The sequence below is a fragment of the Pygocentrus nattereri genome, chromosome 14 (assembly GCF_015220715.1).
Source record: "Pygocentrus nattereri isolate fPygNat1 chromosome 14, fPygNat1.pri, whole genome shotgun sequence".
NCBI lineage: Eukaryota > Metazoa > Chordata > Actinopteri > Characiformes > Serrasalmidae > Pygocentrus > Pygocentrus nattereri.
In genome coordinates, this window is record NC_051224.1 from 27,292,013 (window position 1) to 27,307,839 (window position 15,827).

General features: G+C 46.1%; 3 long non-coding RNA genes across 3 annotated transcripts; 1 reads left to right on the plus strand and 2 right to left on the minus strand.

Moving 5' to 3' along the window:
* Positions 1-1,925: 1,925 nt before the first annotated feature.
* On the plus strand, positions 1,926-4,003 carry LOC119265083. The gene is made up of 3 exons (XR_005131380.1): positions 1,926-2,028; positions 2,505-2,570; positions 3,146-4,003. It is a non-coding gene; the product is annotated as an uncharacterized LOC119265083 (long non-coding RNA).
* Positions 4,004-6,020: 2,017 nt separating this feature from the next.
* LOC119265114 lies at positions 6,021-7,407 on the minus strand. The gene is made up of 2 exons (XR_005131409.1): positions 6,582-7,407; positions 6,021-6,493 (listed from the first exon to the last, which is right to left on the minus strand). It is a non-coding gene; the product is annotated as an uncharacterized LOC119265114 (long non-coding RNA).
* A 5,033-nt stretch (positions 7,408-12,440) lies between these two features.
* Positions 12,441-13,417, minus strand: LOC119265117. Its single transcript, XR_005131411.1, has 2 exons — positions 13,002-13,417; positions 12,441-12,913 (listed from the first exon to the last, which is right to left on the minus strand). It is a non-coding gene; the product is annotated as an uncharacterized LOC119265117 (long non-coding RNA).
* Positions 13,418-15,827: the final 2,410 nt, after the last annotated feature.

Sequence of the window (15,827 nt, forward strand, 5' to 3'; positions counted from 1 at the left end):
TGTGTGTGTTTGTATGTGTTTGTATTGTAATTGTGAGTATGTGTATTGTAATTGTGAGTATGTGTATGTGTGATGATTGTTGTCTCTTGTGTGCATGTGGGTGTGTGTTGTTTGTGCTTGTATTGTCATTGTGAGTATGTGTATTGTAATTGTGAGTATGTGTATTGTAATCGTGAGTATGTGTATGTGTGATAATTGTTGTCTCTTGTGTGCGTGTGGGTGTGTATGTTTTGTGCTGTGTCAGCTGTGTGGGCGGGCGCCGGCCTGGAGCGCGGTGGTGTCCTGGGGGCGTGGCCGCTTCGGGCCCAGGGCCGGCCTTCCCTGCGCCGCGGCCGGGTGTAGGAAACCGGGGTGCCTAGTGAGCTAGCGCCAGCTGGCTCTCTTCCTCCGAGGGGTAGTTCTCTGCCTCTCGGTCTTTCTTATCCTGACCCTTCCCCTCCTCCCACTCAGTCAAACATCACACTACACATGGGGGTTCTGGGGGAGGGGGGCCCATGCTGCAGTGAGTAGGGCCACCTACCTGGCTCTGCTCGCTGTGATGCGTGATGTCCCACTCCTCCCCTTTCTTCCCCCCTTACAATGACACATTTCATGACACAGTACAGTACACACAGGGCTTTGGGGGGCAGGTGTCACTCAGTGGATGGTGGGTGGCGCTGCTGATGTGACCTCACTTATCTGCTCACTGCTACCTGCCCCTCAATTTTATTTACACATTAGACATTGAGGGCCTTGGGGGGCAGTGTGGCAGTGTGCTGTTATTCAATACTACATTGCCTCTGTCCCTCCAATTTTAATTGCACTATAGCTCACACACATTCTTTTCATTTCACACATATTGCCAACTCCGCCCCCCCCCCCCCGGGGTATGGGTGTCCTGTGGGTCCCTGGGTGCATGGCTGGACATCTTGGCGTGGTCCCTGCCCTGCTCCTGAGGGTGGTTTGGGCCTCTCTGGCATGGGGGGGGGGGTCCTGCCGGGGGTCGGCCGGTCTCGGGCGCCTGGGCCCTCGGGGGCCGCATGCTCGGCTCATGCTGGGGAAGTTGGCCTGCCGGGGGGGTGGGCTGCTCATTGCCTCTGGCTCTCCGGTCACTTGCCCTTTGTCTGTGGGCGCTCTGTCTGGGGCCTCCATTCTTCGTCCTCTGGGGCATGCACGCGGTGGCCGTCGGAGCATGTGGCCTCAGGTCTCCTGAGTTCCTAATGGGCTGTGGATGGTCCGGGTCCCCCGGGTCCTTCCCTATCTGTCTCTGGACCACGGGGGCATGGTTGCGGCTTCTTGCCCTCATTGCTGAGCACATTCCATGACACATGACACGTGAACGCATATACACACATATACACATTGCTGCAAACAGTAGAATTGTGTGTGGTGGGTGGGTGTATATGTATAGAGGCATATGTATAGATATGTAAACATGTGTATGTATGTAGCAGCAAATAATAGAATTATGTCTGGGTGTATATATGTATATGTATATGTGAATATGTATATGTATGTATATCTGTATAATTGTTTTTTTTCCCCTCCCTTTTTTTATTTTTTTTATTTACTTACTTATTTATCTATTTATTTTTATTTAGTTGTCTGTTTATTTACTTATTTTATTTGTTTTTTCTCTTTTTATTTATTTATTTATTTATTTTTTTCTATTTATTTATTTACTTACTTAATTATCATTATTATGATTTTTTTTTTTTCTCTCTCCTCCCTTCTTCTCTTTCTTTCCTGTCCTTTTTTTTATTGCCTGTCAGGCCTGGCCAAACAAATAAAATACAATCTTTAACAAGAATAGGCTTTAGTAACCTATAGAGCCTTTTCTTGTGAAAACAAATATGTTTGGTACATCAGTACATTCGGATTACCATTCCAATTGCAAAAATGGCCAGACATGACAGGTTAAAAAAAAAAAAAAAAAAAAAATTCATGTTCATGCTGGACCACTACACACCTAAACTGCTTGCCATTTTCCAAGAAAAGAAAGGTGCTGTTGGAGAGAGACATCGCACAGAAATGAACATTTTACTCCAGGTATTTCAGCTTTTTTCCCTCTCTTTTTAGATCCTCTCACTTGACTTCACATCACTCTTATCTAAGCCTATTTACCTTCTCTTATAACTGACTCCTCTGTACTCTTGCATTCACCACAAGATCATATACCTTATACAGCCATTTTTATTCCACCAGTGTTTCTCAATCTTCTTTAATATTTATTTATACTTTAATGTATCATACACTTTCTACATTCCTTCCTTTACCAGTCTTCCCAGCATAATCTTTTCTTTCATTGCTTTTTCCACTGATTCAGTGTTGGGTATATTCTTAGTGGAAGAAAAGTGCAGAACTATGTAAAGACTTTAAATATAAATAGCATTGTTTTACCGATTCTCAAGTTTTGGTTTCTGTATAACCAAAACTATTATATTAATTAAATTTAAAAGGCTAAAATGCACTGACTGACTGCTATAGCTTGTCAGTTGTTACAAAACATTTACTTTATTTAACAGAGTGGAACTACTGAAAAAACCAGAGAAGTTGTCATCCGATGTCTCATTGATCACCTGGGTGAAGATGTAGGTGCCTTAATCAAGCTCTAAGTCCTCTTTTTGCTCTAAGTCCCACCTAGTGGTCAAACACAAAGCTACAGTATGGTTCAAACACATATAGCTAAGGACAGCTGCAGTGTTCGTGAAAACTTCTGAGCTACATTTGTAGACAAGAATTTTATGCATACAATAAATTTCAGCTGCTTTTGTTATGGTTAGTTTCTAAAGCGGACAGTGATATGCCTGACAGTAATTCTGATTCTGATGGTGATGATGATTGTGAGAAGTTTGATAAACAGGACTTTGAGACCACCTGTGGGAAATGTATTTGAATGTTGGAGGAGAAGCAGGCTGGTCAGCATGTCAGAAGATTTCAAGTTTTTTGTGAGGCTATATACAGTACGTCGGTAATGCCAACGTGTTTTCACAAACACTGCAGTTGACTTCATTATCATACAATGTCTGTATGGAAATAAGCGTGTACATTGTCCTTAGATGTCAAGTTATTATTACAATTATTGTCATAGTTCTAAAACTAATTTATGGTTAGTTGGATAATTGTCTTTCGATGATACCCTACCTACTAATGTTTTCTTTTACAGAATTTTGAAGATACAAACCATCGAGCCATCAATGTGGAAGAAGAGCTGGCAGCAGAGACAATGGCTGTGTTCCTTGTGCGTGATGAAAGTGGACAAGTCGAGAATGTGGGAATTGTCATTGAGGGCTCCATTGTACTCGACCACCTCGGGGATCTCAGCAGGGGCTGCTGCTACTTGCTTGGACTAACTTATGCATTGGACCTGAAATACCCCAAAACTCTAAAATACATATTTGAGGTATTTCAAAAGATACTTCTTGAAGTGGATCCTGGAAAGCTGTCAACAAAGGTCCTAAGACTGAAAAACAATTTAATGACTTAGTTGACTCTTATCTGCACTTATGTGCACTTATGAGCACTCTCACCCTGTCATCAGTGAGGCTCTTCTGCAAGTAACCACAATCTATGGTTTCATTTTTGCCAGTTCATCCCAAACTGTTTGACTGATTGTGTGACCTCATGTTGTTCTGGCTGCACATTTATATTTTGCATTGATATGCATTTTGTTCTTTGTTTGATCATTCCAGTGAGGTATGATGCATCCCGTTTTGAAGTTAAACTTTTAAGACAGTTCACACAGTTACTTAACTGTTCAACTTTCCAAGGACAAAGTTTTCATTGTAATATGTCATTGTTAGAAATTCCAATGTTTTGATTGGAGATTGTTCTCTAATAACTACATGTTAAAGATGCAGTAGGCAACTTTTTAAAGAAATCACAATGTCATGACCGTATAATATGAGACAGATAATCTGTGGAAAAAACTGAGGGTAATTGCCAGTGCTAAGACCTTCCTCCTGGCTGTTATTGGTTGGTGTATTTCTGCAGATGGCAGTAGGACCACAGGGAGAAGACAGGAGCTCAGTTTTTTTCACAGATTAACTGTCTCATGTTATACTGTCACAACACAGTGACAGTTTTATTAAATATGTAAAAAACATATTAGTTACCTGTTGCAGCTTTAAGCCATATATGCTGTATTGCTTTTTGCCCTTTAACTACTTCAAATGTGCTGCTGTAACTTAGTGAACGTAGGCTAAGTGTTTTTTTTTTTGGGGGGGGGGGGGGGGGCACCTTTTGGTTATGTGCAATATGTACCAGAAAGATACTGCTGGTAGTTCAAGATAAGTGACAAAGAATTGTAATTGTAAAATGTAACTAATTTTTAAATAAAAGTTTTCATGCTCTGTGAGATATTACTCGTTAATTTTTTAAATAATTTTAAATTTAGTAAATTAAGTAATAAAAAATCAGTAGTTACAACACATTTAATTTAAGTAAATTATAGGTAAATTAGTGGTTATGTCCTACAGTTGTTTTGAATAATATTTACTTATTTCCTGTAATACCTTCTACTCAGGTTTTCAATGTAGTTCACATTGTATTTTTTAGTTACATTTACTCAATTTGTTTAGTTTATTTTTTTATTTAGTTCATTCAGATGTAATTGAAAATATCACTTATATTTACTTATTATTCCTACGTTGTTGTCACGATTGGCCCCTCCCAGTCCTGTCCATGTGCTCATGTTTTGGTTTTGTAACTCCGCCCCTGATTGTTTTCACCTGTCCCTCATTGTTCTGTGTATTTAAGCCCTGTGTTTGCCCTTTGTTTTTGCTGGTCGTTGTATGCTTGTCGTTTTGGTGTTGTTTGCCGTAACCAGCTGTTTATCATGTCTGTTCGTGTTGGCTCTTTGACCCTGGACCGTTATGACCCTGATTTTGGATTTGCCCTCAATAAAAGTCGCTTACCTCCGCACTTGCGTCCGCTACCTCGCTCCTCGTTACAGAACGACCAGCCGCCTATGGACGCAGCAGGTAAGCGACACACTGGCCTGTGGCAGTTCCGTTGGGACGAAACTCCGGCTGTTTTCAACGCCGCCCCGCCAGTGAGAGTGAATCCCCTGGCGCTGTGGGAACACGAGCGTCTCGTCGGTCCCGCAAGAAAGCGAAGGACCTTCCTGCCTTGTGTCCGGGCGACGAGCGCTCAGATAAGCGCCTTGGGTCCACCCGGCTTGAACAACGCTGCAGGGAGGAGCGACCTGCAGCGCAAGTCGAGGTGAGACGGAAGGAGCATTCAGATGACCCGTTTTTTGGAACTCGACTCGTTTGCAAACGCCACTGCGAGCTGCCTATCGCTCGAGTGAGCCTTGGGAACGGCCGAGTGGGTCCAGTGTCTGTGTGTTCCTCCAGGTTGGAGCAGAGGTCCCCAGCCCGAAAGCCTGATCCCGTGGCCGCACCCCGCGGCACTCCTGATCCCGTGGCCGCACCCCGCGGCACTCCTGATCCCATGGCCGCACCCCGCGGCACTCCTGATCCCGTGGCCGCACCCCGCGGCACTCCTGCGCCTCCGGACCCGCCGCCAGTCGCCGCGCCTCCGGACCCGCCGCCTGCCTCCGTGGACGTCGTAGCAGGCCCGCCTGCCTCCGTGGACATTACATCCCCTTTGTTCCCGCCCATCCCACCCTCGCCTGTGTCTGTTGCCCCTGGGCCTTCCGTTCCTCCTGTCTCGGTTCCCTGTGGTCCTTCTGTGCCCCCTTTGTCTGTTTCTGTTCCTTTGTTTCTGCCCTGTTCGGTCCCCGGTTTTGTCCTGTTCCCTACTGTTGTGTCTGTCTCGGTTCCCGTTCCTGTTGTGGTTCCCGTTCCTGTGTCTCCTTTTGTTTCTGTTCCTGTTTCTGTTTCCGTGCCCATTTCCGTTCCTGTGTCTGTCTTGGTGCCTGTTCCCCTGTCTTTTGCGTGGTCTGTTATTCGTTCTTGTTTTCCTCGTCCTGTGTGTGGCGCCCCAAAGTTATCTATTGCCAGACTACGCCACCCCTGGGTTTAGACCTGGAGCGAGGGGAAGCTCCGTGTACCTTAATAATCTCAGACCACACCGCCTTAGAATAATACAAGTCAAACAGTTTATTAATTGTCCCAGAAGTTGTCAGTATTCGTATCAGCTTGATCCATAAAAGAAAGTAAAAACCACTACCTTGCTGGGCAAAGTGCTGGAGTTGGGAGTCCCATATAAGATATCCTTACCACACGTGAAGAATTTTTAAAACCAGTGACACACTATATTGCACATAGCACTCACTCTACATTGCACTGCAAAAATCACACTAGTGGATACCCAAATTAGCAATATCCCAACTCCACACGGTTAGCCCAGTACATACTTCGACCACCTTTGAGCATATAAAACAGGAGTACAAATCACAAAACCACGGAGACAAAAGAAATAAAAATATAAAAACAAACAGTACTAAAACAAAGAACACACGTAGGAAACCAAGAAAAAGCAGCTGGCAACCCAAGTGCCGTATGATCTGCGTTATAAAATGACCAGTGTCGATCGGAGGCTAGCTCAGCTGTCAAACAAAGAGAATAAGCCATCATGTCACTACCATACTGAATTTAAAACACCATAGGCGAGAAATATCAGACAGATGTACATACCTTCATGTGGTCCCAATATGCCCTGGACTGCACAGTAAACACGGTCACGGCACCGCACACCACCTCAGCTCTGCTTTCCAACAATGAACACGCTACAGGGAGTCACGGCGTCTCCTCCATGCTGGTCCCACACTTTGCAAGCATAAAGACACCTTAAACACTAACTAGTAGTATTGTACTTATAGTCGAGTGTCTACACACAAACACCACGTACCTTTACAATGTGCATGCCTGACACAAACAGCTCCTCGTCCAAACGCTGTCACTCGCTCTGCTGTTAGCCTAGCCACACTGCCCTGCCCTAAGGACCCCGGGCTGTCTACCTAAATACCTGAACCACAGGACCCCAGCTGCCCCCGTGATTGCCTGTCTCCGCCCTAATCCGTTACGCACACACACACAGGAGTGCCGAACATGCCAGGGCTACAATCCACCCCCCCCAAATGAATCGGCGCCCCGACGATGACAGCCTGCAGCCCTGCCAAAATAATGGTCCTATTCCAAGGACCCTCCATCACTCCTTAGCACAACTGTCCTTGGGAGTCGATGAAGGTTAGCATGCTGGCCTGCTGTAGACCTAGCTGAGCGTCGTGGGAGGTCCGGGACCGGTAGTGCTTCTACTTCATCCGGAATAGGAGACATTGATGGTTCAAGAGCTTCTTGGGGCTCCTCTCCCATGCGCAGAATTATTAAGCCGGCTGATGAATCCCCGTCAGAGGATAGTGACTCAGACGAGTCGGGCTCAGGAACTATCGGAGTTACCTCCTCTTGTCCCCGCTGCTGCTCTTCCGGGACTGCCCTTAACTCAACCCGGTGTACTTGTCGAATTGGCCCTTCTTCATAGGCTGGGGCCACCGAATACACAACTCCCGTGCCTGTGGGTTTTCGGACTACCTGAAAGATGCCGGAGTTCCAGTGGTCCTGAATCTTGTTCCGCCCCGTAACATGATTCTTCAAGTACACCAGCTGACCTTCCTCAAACCCAGCATCCCTCACTTGCTCATTATTGTTCCTACTACGCCTCTGAGCCTGCTCCTTTGACCTCTGCCTCACATGCTCATGTGCCAACTGAAGACTTTGCTGATGCTTAGATACCCATTCCTCCAGTGGTTCCGGGTCCTGTGTGATCTCACCAGTTCCCAATAGGAAATCCACAGGCAACCTTGGGTGGCGGCCAAACATGAGGAAGTGAGGTGTCTGTCCAGTAGTCTGATGAGGGGTGGTGTTGTATGCAAAGGTCAGCTGTGGCAGGTGACGTGGCCAGTGTCTCTTTTCCTCAGATGGCAGTGTTCGCAGCAGATCATGTAGGGTACGGTTAAACCGTTCACACTGCCCATTCCCTTGAGGATGATAAGGGGTAGTTCTACTTTTCTGGATGTGGTACACTCTGCACAACTGCTTAATTAACAAGCTTTCAAAATTCCGCCCCTGATCAGAGTGGATGCGGACTGGGGGGCCAAACCGATGGAACCAGTGTTGTACCAACGCCTGAGCTACAGTACTTGCCCTCTGGTCTTTAGTGGCAATGGCTTGGGTATATTTGGTGAAGATGTCAGTTAAAATTAAAACATTTTCTCTGCCATCACTGGCAGACTCCAAGACTGAGAAGTCAATTGCCAAGATTTCATTTGGGTGGGCAGCCTGTAGCGTCCCTTGAAAGGCCCGAACTTTAGGCTGGACAGCCTTCCCCAGTGTGCACCTTTGGCACTGTTGGCACCACCGTTCCACATCTTGAGCCATGTTCACCCAAAAACACCGGTCCCGCAGCAACTGAAGGGTTCTCTCTGTGCCCTGGTGGCCATGGTCATCATGAACACTTCGGAGGACCTCGTTCTTTAAACACTGTGGGAGAAGGAGTTGGGAATACTCTGATCCGCCTCCTGGGGGATAAACCAAGCGGTACAGTACACCCTCACACTCCACTAGCCGGTTCCACTGCCGCAGCAGCCCCTTACTAAGGCCACCCAAAGCTTCTCGTTCTTCGACCCCAGGGCGACGCCCCTCACTGCAGAATTTCCATATTGGCCCGATTACTGGGTCGGCTTGCTGCAAGGCACTCAAGTCACTGGGGGAGCGCCCCGGAAAAGCAACCACTTCCCTGCACTGGCTCCTTGGGGCATTTAACCGTTCTTCCACCACTGCCGCTGTCACTAGTGGTGGAACCACTGTCCCCACCGCGAACCGCTCCACGTATTACCTAGACAGGGCATCAGCATTCTGATTATGCTTTCCTGGACGATACTTGATGGTAAAGTTAAAGGATGCCAGTTGGGATGCCCACCTCTGCTCTACTGCTCCAAGCTTGGCAGTCTGCAGATGACTCAAGGGATTATTATCAGTAAGAATGGTAAACTGATGGCCAAGTAAGTATTCCCTAAACTTTTCTGTCACTGCCCATTTTACTGCCAAAAGTTCCAGCTTCATAGAGCTATAGTTCTCCATGTTCCTCTCGGTGGGCCTCAACCCTCTACTGGCGAAGGCAATTGGTCGCACCTTTCCCTCCTGTTCTTGTGACAGAACTGCTCCGAGTCCTCCATGGCTGGCATCCACCTCCAAGACAAAAGGCTTATTAAAATCAGCATACGCAAGGACTGGGGCAGAGGTAAGCTTTTCTTTCAAAGATTGGAATGCACATTCACATTCATCATTCCAGGATTCAGCCAATGATACAGGAGGGGTTTTACCTTTCCGCCGTGGTCCATTCAACTTCCCAACCAGATGGTGTAATGGCGCAGCCAACTTGGCAAAACCCTCCACAAAGCGTCGATAGTAGCTAGCAAAGCCAAGGAAAGAACGAAGCTCCGCCAGGTGACCAGGGCGCTTCCATTCCCTGACCACTTCAATCTTATCTGGGTCAGTGGTCACCCCCTCTGCCGAGACCACATGGCCCAGATAGCCTACTTGGCGTTGAAAGAAACGACACTTGGACAATTTGACTTTTAAGCTCTGCTTTTGCAGTCGTGAAAACACCTCCTCCAGTCTTTCCAGGTGTTGCTCTACGGTAGCCGAAAACACAATCACATCGTCCAGGTACAAGAGCACAGACTGGTACCGGCAATCCCCAAACATACGCTCCATGAGGCGCTGGAATGTACCTGGTGCATTGCAGAGTCCAAAGGGCATACGATTAAATTCGAACAACCCAAAGGGCGTACAAAAAGCCGTTTTGGACTTATCTTTTTCAGCTACTGGAACTTGGTTGTAGCCGCTGGCCAGGTCAAGAGTAGAAAACCATTTAGCACCACATAGTGCATCCAAGGACTCCTCTATGCGTGGAAGCGGATATGCATCACGACGGGTCTTTGCGTTTAGCTGTCGATAATCCACACACAGCCGAAGGCTTCCGTCCTTCTTAGACACCAAAACAATAGGTGAAGAGAATGGGCTACTGCTTTCTCTGATTACCTGGCTATCGAGGAGCTGTTGAATGTGAGCCTTCACGGTTTCGTACTGGGACGGGGGAATCCGCCGATAAGGCTGGCGCACAGGAACATCATCTAATAACGGAATGTCATGGGTGATTAACGAAGTACACCCCAAGTCTCCCTCTTGTTTAGCGAAGATGTCCCGGTACTTCGACAACAGAGCCTTAACCTGTGCAGCCTGCTCCTCCGTCAACCCCTCAAAATCAGAAACCGCAGGTTCCGTAGGGCTAGTACACAGCGCCTCTTGTGTGGCTACAACAGCTAAGCCGTCATCCCAAAAGGGTTCTACAGAAACAGATGCCATAGGCCCTGGAGGAGCCACTGCCACTGCCTGCACTGTGCCAAGTATGCGGCGGGGTGGAAGCCACACAGCCGTACTGCCCACATTTACCACCGGGGCAAAAAAACGACCCTTCTTTGCAGCCACAAGAGTGGGAGACACGAGCAGGCCCTCTGGAAGCTGCCCCTCTTCGTAACCCAAAGGCTCCAACAAGAACTCCATGGATTCTAGTTGAGGACAGGTGACGGGAACCATGGAAAGGGTACCAGCTCTAACACAAACTGCAGACCTACCCTGCACCTTGGCCTTAAATGGTGTAGTGGCATTAAGAACCGCTTCCATCGCCTCACAATGGTGCAAAGCATGCCGTACCGCCGGGGACGCCACCCGCACTAAGGGGGAATGAAACAGCTGAGAACCATGCTTTTCAAACAACACCCGGTAGCAGTCCCTAAGCACATTCATTCCCAGCAACCCAGGTATTTCTGCCTTGCGACTCTGTAGTGTTGGATGCTCAGGGTCTTTAACGATCAATACCCCCCTCTTAGGAACACACTGCCCCAGAACTACCACATCCAACTCCAGGTAACCGATGTAAGGTATATCAAGGCCATTCGCCGCTTTTAGACCCAGCCACCTACAGTCTTTCGTTTGTAAGTGCGAAAAATGTTGAACAAAGAAGCCCTCAGTAATTGTTGTAACCATTGACCCAGTATCAATTAAACAAGGAACTGAAATACCTCCTATAGAAACATGCAGCACGGGACAATTTCCTACAAGCTGACTATAAGAGGAGGAAGCACAAGGGACTGAGCCAGAACCAGTCCTTCCCAGTGTGTGGCTCTGCACACTGGGAATTTCTAGTTTTCCGGCTGGCTAGGAATGCTACGTGACGCCTGGCGAACTGGCCTATTGCTATCTGGAGGGGGGGAGCCCGGGCAATAGCGGGCTATGTGGCCTGATCTATCACACTTATTACAAATAGGCTGGCCCTCAGGCGTACGTTTAAAACGACTGCCTCCGCGTACAGAGGGAGCATACAAACTCTGGTTAAATGGCCCTAGATGTCTGACCAACATATCTAAGTGTGCCTGTTGTTTTAACACCAACTCTTTTAACTCAACCAACTCAGGTGACGGTACAACAGCGGCCTCACACTGGGAGGTAAGCTGAATCTCACTACTGTGACCCATTACCCGCTGTCCCCGGTCACGACCTGACTGGCCCTCCTCCATCCACCTAATGGCTTCCCGCCGTACATCTAACAGAGTTACCTTATCCTCAGTTCGCACAAGCTTTTTAAGTTCCCTACGCAAAGCAGAGTCTCTAACGTTCTCACAGAACTGGTCTCTTAAAACAGTGTCAGGGTCCACAATGGCATCACTCTTACATTGCTTAACTTTGTCCATGAGTTCCATTAATGCATGGGAAAACTCAAACAGAGACTCACCCTCCCTCTGCTTTCTGTCAAAGAACCGCTGCTGCCAAAACACATACGACCTAGTACACCCATAAACCTCCCTTAAGACCTTAATAATTTCCCCTGGGTTTTCTCTAACAGCAACAGGTCTGTACTTAATTTCGTTACGAGCCCCCCCTTCTAAATGATCAAATAAAAACAGTGCTTTGTCCAAATCAGACATGCCTCTAGATCGGATACAGCTTTGGACCTCTTCCACCCACTCTTCTACAGGAAGAGCACCTACCACTGCAGAGCCGGAAAACTTGGAACACTTTCTCTCTCTTGGCAAATAAAATGCCTGCTCTCGACGTGCAGGTTGGGTACCATTTTCCCTGTTGCTGTCCCCAGTACCTCCATTTTGTGCCACGGAGAGTCTCTCATTGTCCCTTTGGAGCCGCTCCACCTGTTCCCGCAACCTCTGCAGCTCGTCCTCCATGGTCGGGTCCTGATGAGATCCTCTTTTGAATTGCCAGCTGCTTTTCTCTCAAAAAAATAAATAACTACTCCTGTAGCTCAAATGCGCTTGGAACCAAACTGACAGGAAAACAACTTCAGGAACCTAGTTCTATCCTGCCGACTACGCCAGAATGTGGCGCCCCAAAGTTATCTATTGCCAGACTACGCCACCCCTGGGTTTAGACCTGGAGCGAGGGGAAGCTCCGTGTACCTTAATAATCTCAGACCACACCGCCTTAGAATAATACAAGTCAAACAGTTTATTAATTGTCCCAGAAGTTGTCAGTATTCGTATCAGCTTGATCCATAAAAGAAAGTAAAAACCACTACCTTGCTGGGCAAAGTGCTGGAGTTGGGAGTCCCATATAAGATATCCTTACCACACGTGAAGAATTTTTAAAACCAGTGACACACTATATTGCACATAGCACTCACTCTACATTGCACTGCAAAAATCACACTAGTGGATACCCAAATTAGCAATATCCCAACTCCACACGGTTAGCCCAGTACATACTTCGACCACCTTTGAGCATATAAAACAGGAGTACAAATCACAAAACCACGGAGACAAAAGAAATAAAAATATAAAAACAAACAGTACTAAAACAAAGAACACACGTAGGAAACCAAGAAAAAGCAGCTGGCAACCCAAGTGCCGTATGATCTGCGTTATAAAATGACCAGTGTCGATCGGAGGCTAGCTCAGCTGTCAAACAAAGAGAATAAGCCATCATGTCACTACCATACTGAATTTAAAACACCATAGGCGAGAAATATCAGACAGATGTACATACCTTCATGTGGTCCCAATATGCCCTGGACTGCACAGTAAACACGGTCACGGCACCGCACACCACCTCAGCTCTGCTTTCCAACAATGAACACGCTACAGGGAGTCACGGCGTCTCCTCCATGCTGGTCCCACACTTTGCAAGCATAAAGACACCTTAAACACTAACTAGTAGTATTGTACTTATAGTCGAGTGTCTACACACAAACACCACGTACCTTTACAATGTGCATGCCTGACACAAACAGCTCCTCGTCCAAACGCTGTCACTCGCTCTGCTGTTAGCCTAGCCACACTGCCCTGCCCTAAGGACCCCGGGCTGTCTACCTAAATACCTGAACCACAGGACCCCAGCTGCCCCCGTGATTGCCTGTCTCCGCCCTAATCCGTTACGCACACACACACAGGAGTGCCGAACATGCCAGGGCTACATGTGTCTCCGGTCGTCTCTCGGTCGGCGTCGTTTTTTGTTGTGCCTCCTCGTCCTCCCTCCGTTTTTTGTCCTCGTTCTGTTTCGTCTGTTCCTGTGTCTGGTGTGTCTCCGTCTGTGTCTGTTCCTGCCTCTTGTGGTTCTTCCTCTTGTGGTTCTGCCTCGGTGCCCGTTTCTGCCTCTGCTCCTGTGTCTTTGCCTGTCTCTGTGTGTAGTTTGTTTTGGTTTTTGGTCTTTTGTGTCTGTTTTTGTTCTGTTTTTTGGTTGGCACGCCTCGGTGTGCGTGCCTTTGGGGGGGGAACTGTCACGATTGGCCCCTCCCAGTCCTGTCCATGTGCTCATGTTTTGGTTTTGTAACTCCGCCCCTGATTGTTTTCACCTGTCCCTCATTGTTCTGTGTATTTAAGCCCTGTGTTTGCCCTTTGTTTTCACTGGTCGTTGTATGCTTGTCGTTTTGGTGTTTGCCGTAACCAGCTGTTTATCATGTCTTACCCGCAATCTGTTCGTGTTGGCTCTTTGACCCTGGACCGTTATGACCCTGATTTTGGATTTGCCCTCAATAAAAGTCGCTTACCTCCGCACTTGCGTCCGCTACCTCGCTCCTTGTTACAGTTGTTATGACCAATTTGATAGCATTCAAATAAACTCATTATTTTTAAGTGTAAAAATGTTACACTAAATTTAAGTAATATGCTGAATTATTTTTACCAGTGTACCATGAATTGGGATTAAGGCAAGACACAAATTTTCAGTTTTGCTACACTCTGTCAGAGTCATTTACTGACCTGAGGGGGCTTATGACACCTCTTAATCACAAGTTTGAACTCTGGAAGGACCTCAGTAATGCACCCCTTTCCTGTGGGTCCAGTGAAGTGGGCCAGAAAAACTCCTTTTTTTTTTTTTTTTTTTTTTATAGAAAATCAAACTCCTAAAACTCATAGCAACTACAAATGCTAATTAATCATTGGTTTCCATAAGAAGAAGAGGCCATCTAAATACGTTTAATTGTGTTTACTTGTGAACCATTACAAAGTTACCGTCTACTGATTAAACTGGTATTTTAAATATAGACCCAAAGCCCCATCAAGTAGTGGAAATAAGATATTCCAAACCTTTACAAAACCATTTTTTTCAAGTTGCATGCAGATGGTTAAAACTCCACCATTTATGAGTTATATTACACTTGCTATACTTATTTTACTTGTTCTATTTATTTTATTACTGAATATGTATCAGTATCATAAGCAGCAGTTGCTAAGAGGATTGAATGCTGTGTAGCTTGTTAACTTTACCCACGTAATCATTTTCTTTTAGAAACCTTATGACTCTTTTGAGTTCTTATAAGCCTGAGATGCATATTCCTTTTTCTTTTTCCTGATTAAGTTAACAATCATGTCATGGATGAGTTACTCATACCAAATATTACCTAGATGCCTAGACTGGTGCGCAGAATTGCATGCTTGTGTCACCTTTGTTTTTTTGTGTCTATGTCAGGGGTCAGCAATATGCAGCTCTGTTACTGCCCTGTTGTGGTACCACAGCAGAATTAAGCAAAAATAAAAAAATCCTCCTTTGCAATAAAATAAAGCAAAAGCTCTGTTGATCGTTCTAACACAGTTTTAATAATAAACGGTGTTAAATGTTGGAGTTGTATGTAGATCTGTTAATTCAACAACCTGTAATGTTATAGACTGACGTGCAGACTGATGACCACCAAAGCAATTCAGACAACAATCTTGCCTAGCTAGTAGCTAATGAAAAGGCAAAATGAAAGATTTGAGACAAACATCAATCATGTGGAGACTTACTTGCATTTATAAGCACTAAGCTATTATACTTACATGTTTAATCTGCAAAAAACAAACTGTTCAACGCTAAAAAGTCCCAAAGCTGAATTAAGCTTCTTGTTTGGATGGTTGATTGGCCAAGCTGTTTGAAATGAGTGTGGTGAATTTGATCTTATTAATTCTATAGTTGTAACATTAATTTCTATTATATTGGTTATTGTACTGTGTAGATCCTGGTGAGTTCATTCTGTGGGCCTCTGACTAAAACAGTAGTAGGACAATAGGGTATCAGTGGAGCAGATAAAGGAGGCATCTGGCCAAGGGGCCCCCTGAATGATAAACAATGCAAGCAGATGACCAAGATGACCAAGGGTCATTTTGGAGAAGAATGTAGGTTAAATACCTAATATGGCTTGAGAGGATCCATACATTGAACTGGGGCTATCTTAACAGAAACCAGATATGGGCTACACGTCCACCGCAGGTATAAAACCAGGGGCAGAAATGTACGTGTCAGAGAATATTGGCTGTTCTCTCCAAGCTGTTTCGCGAAGGCTTGTTTGTGACTTTGACCTCTCAATGCTAATAAACATCTTTTTATGCAAGAGACGGG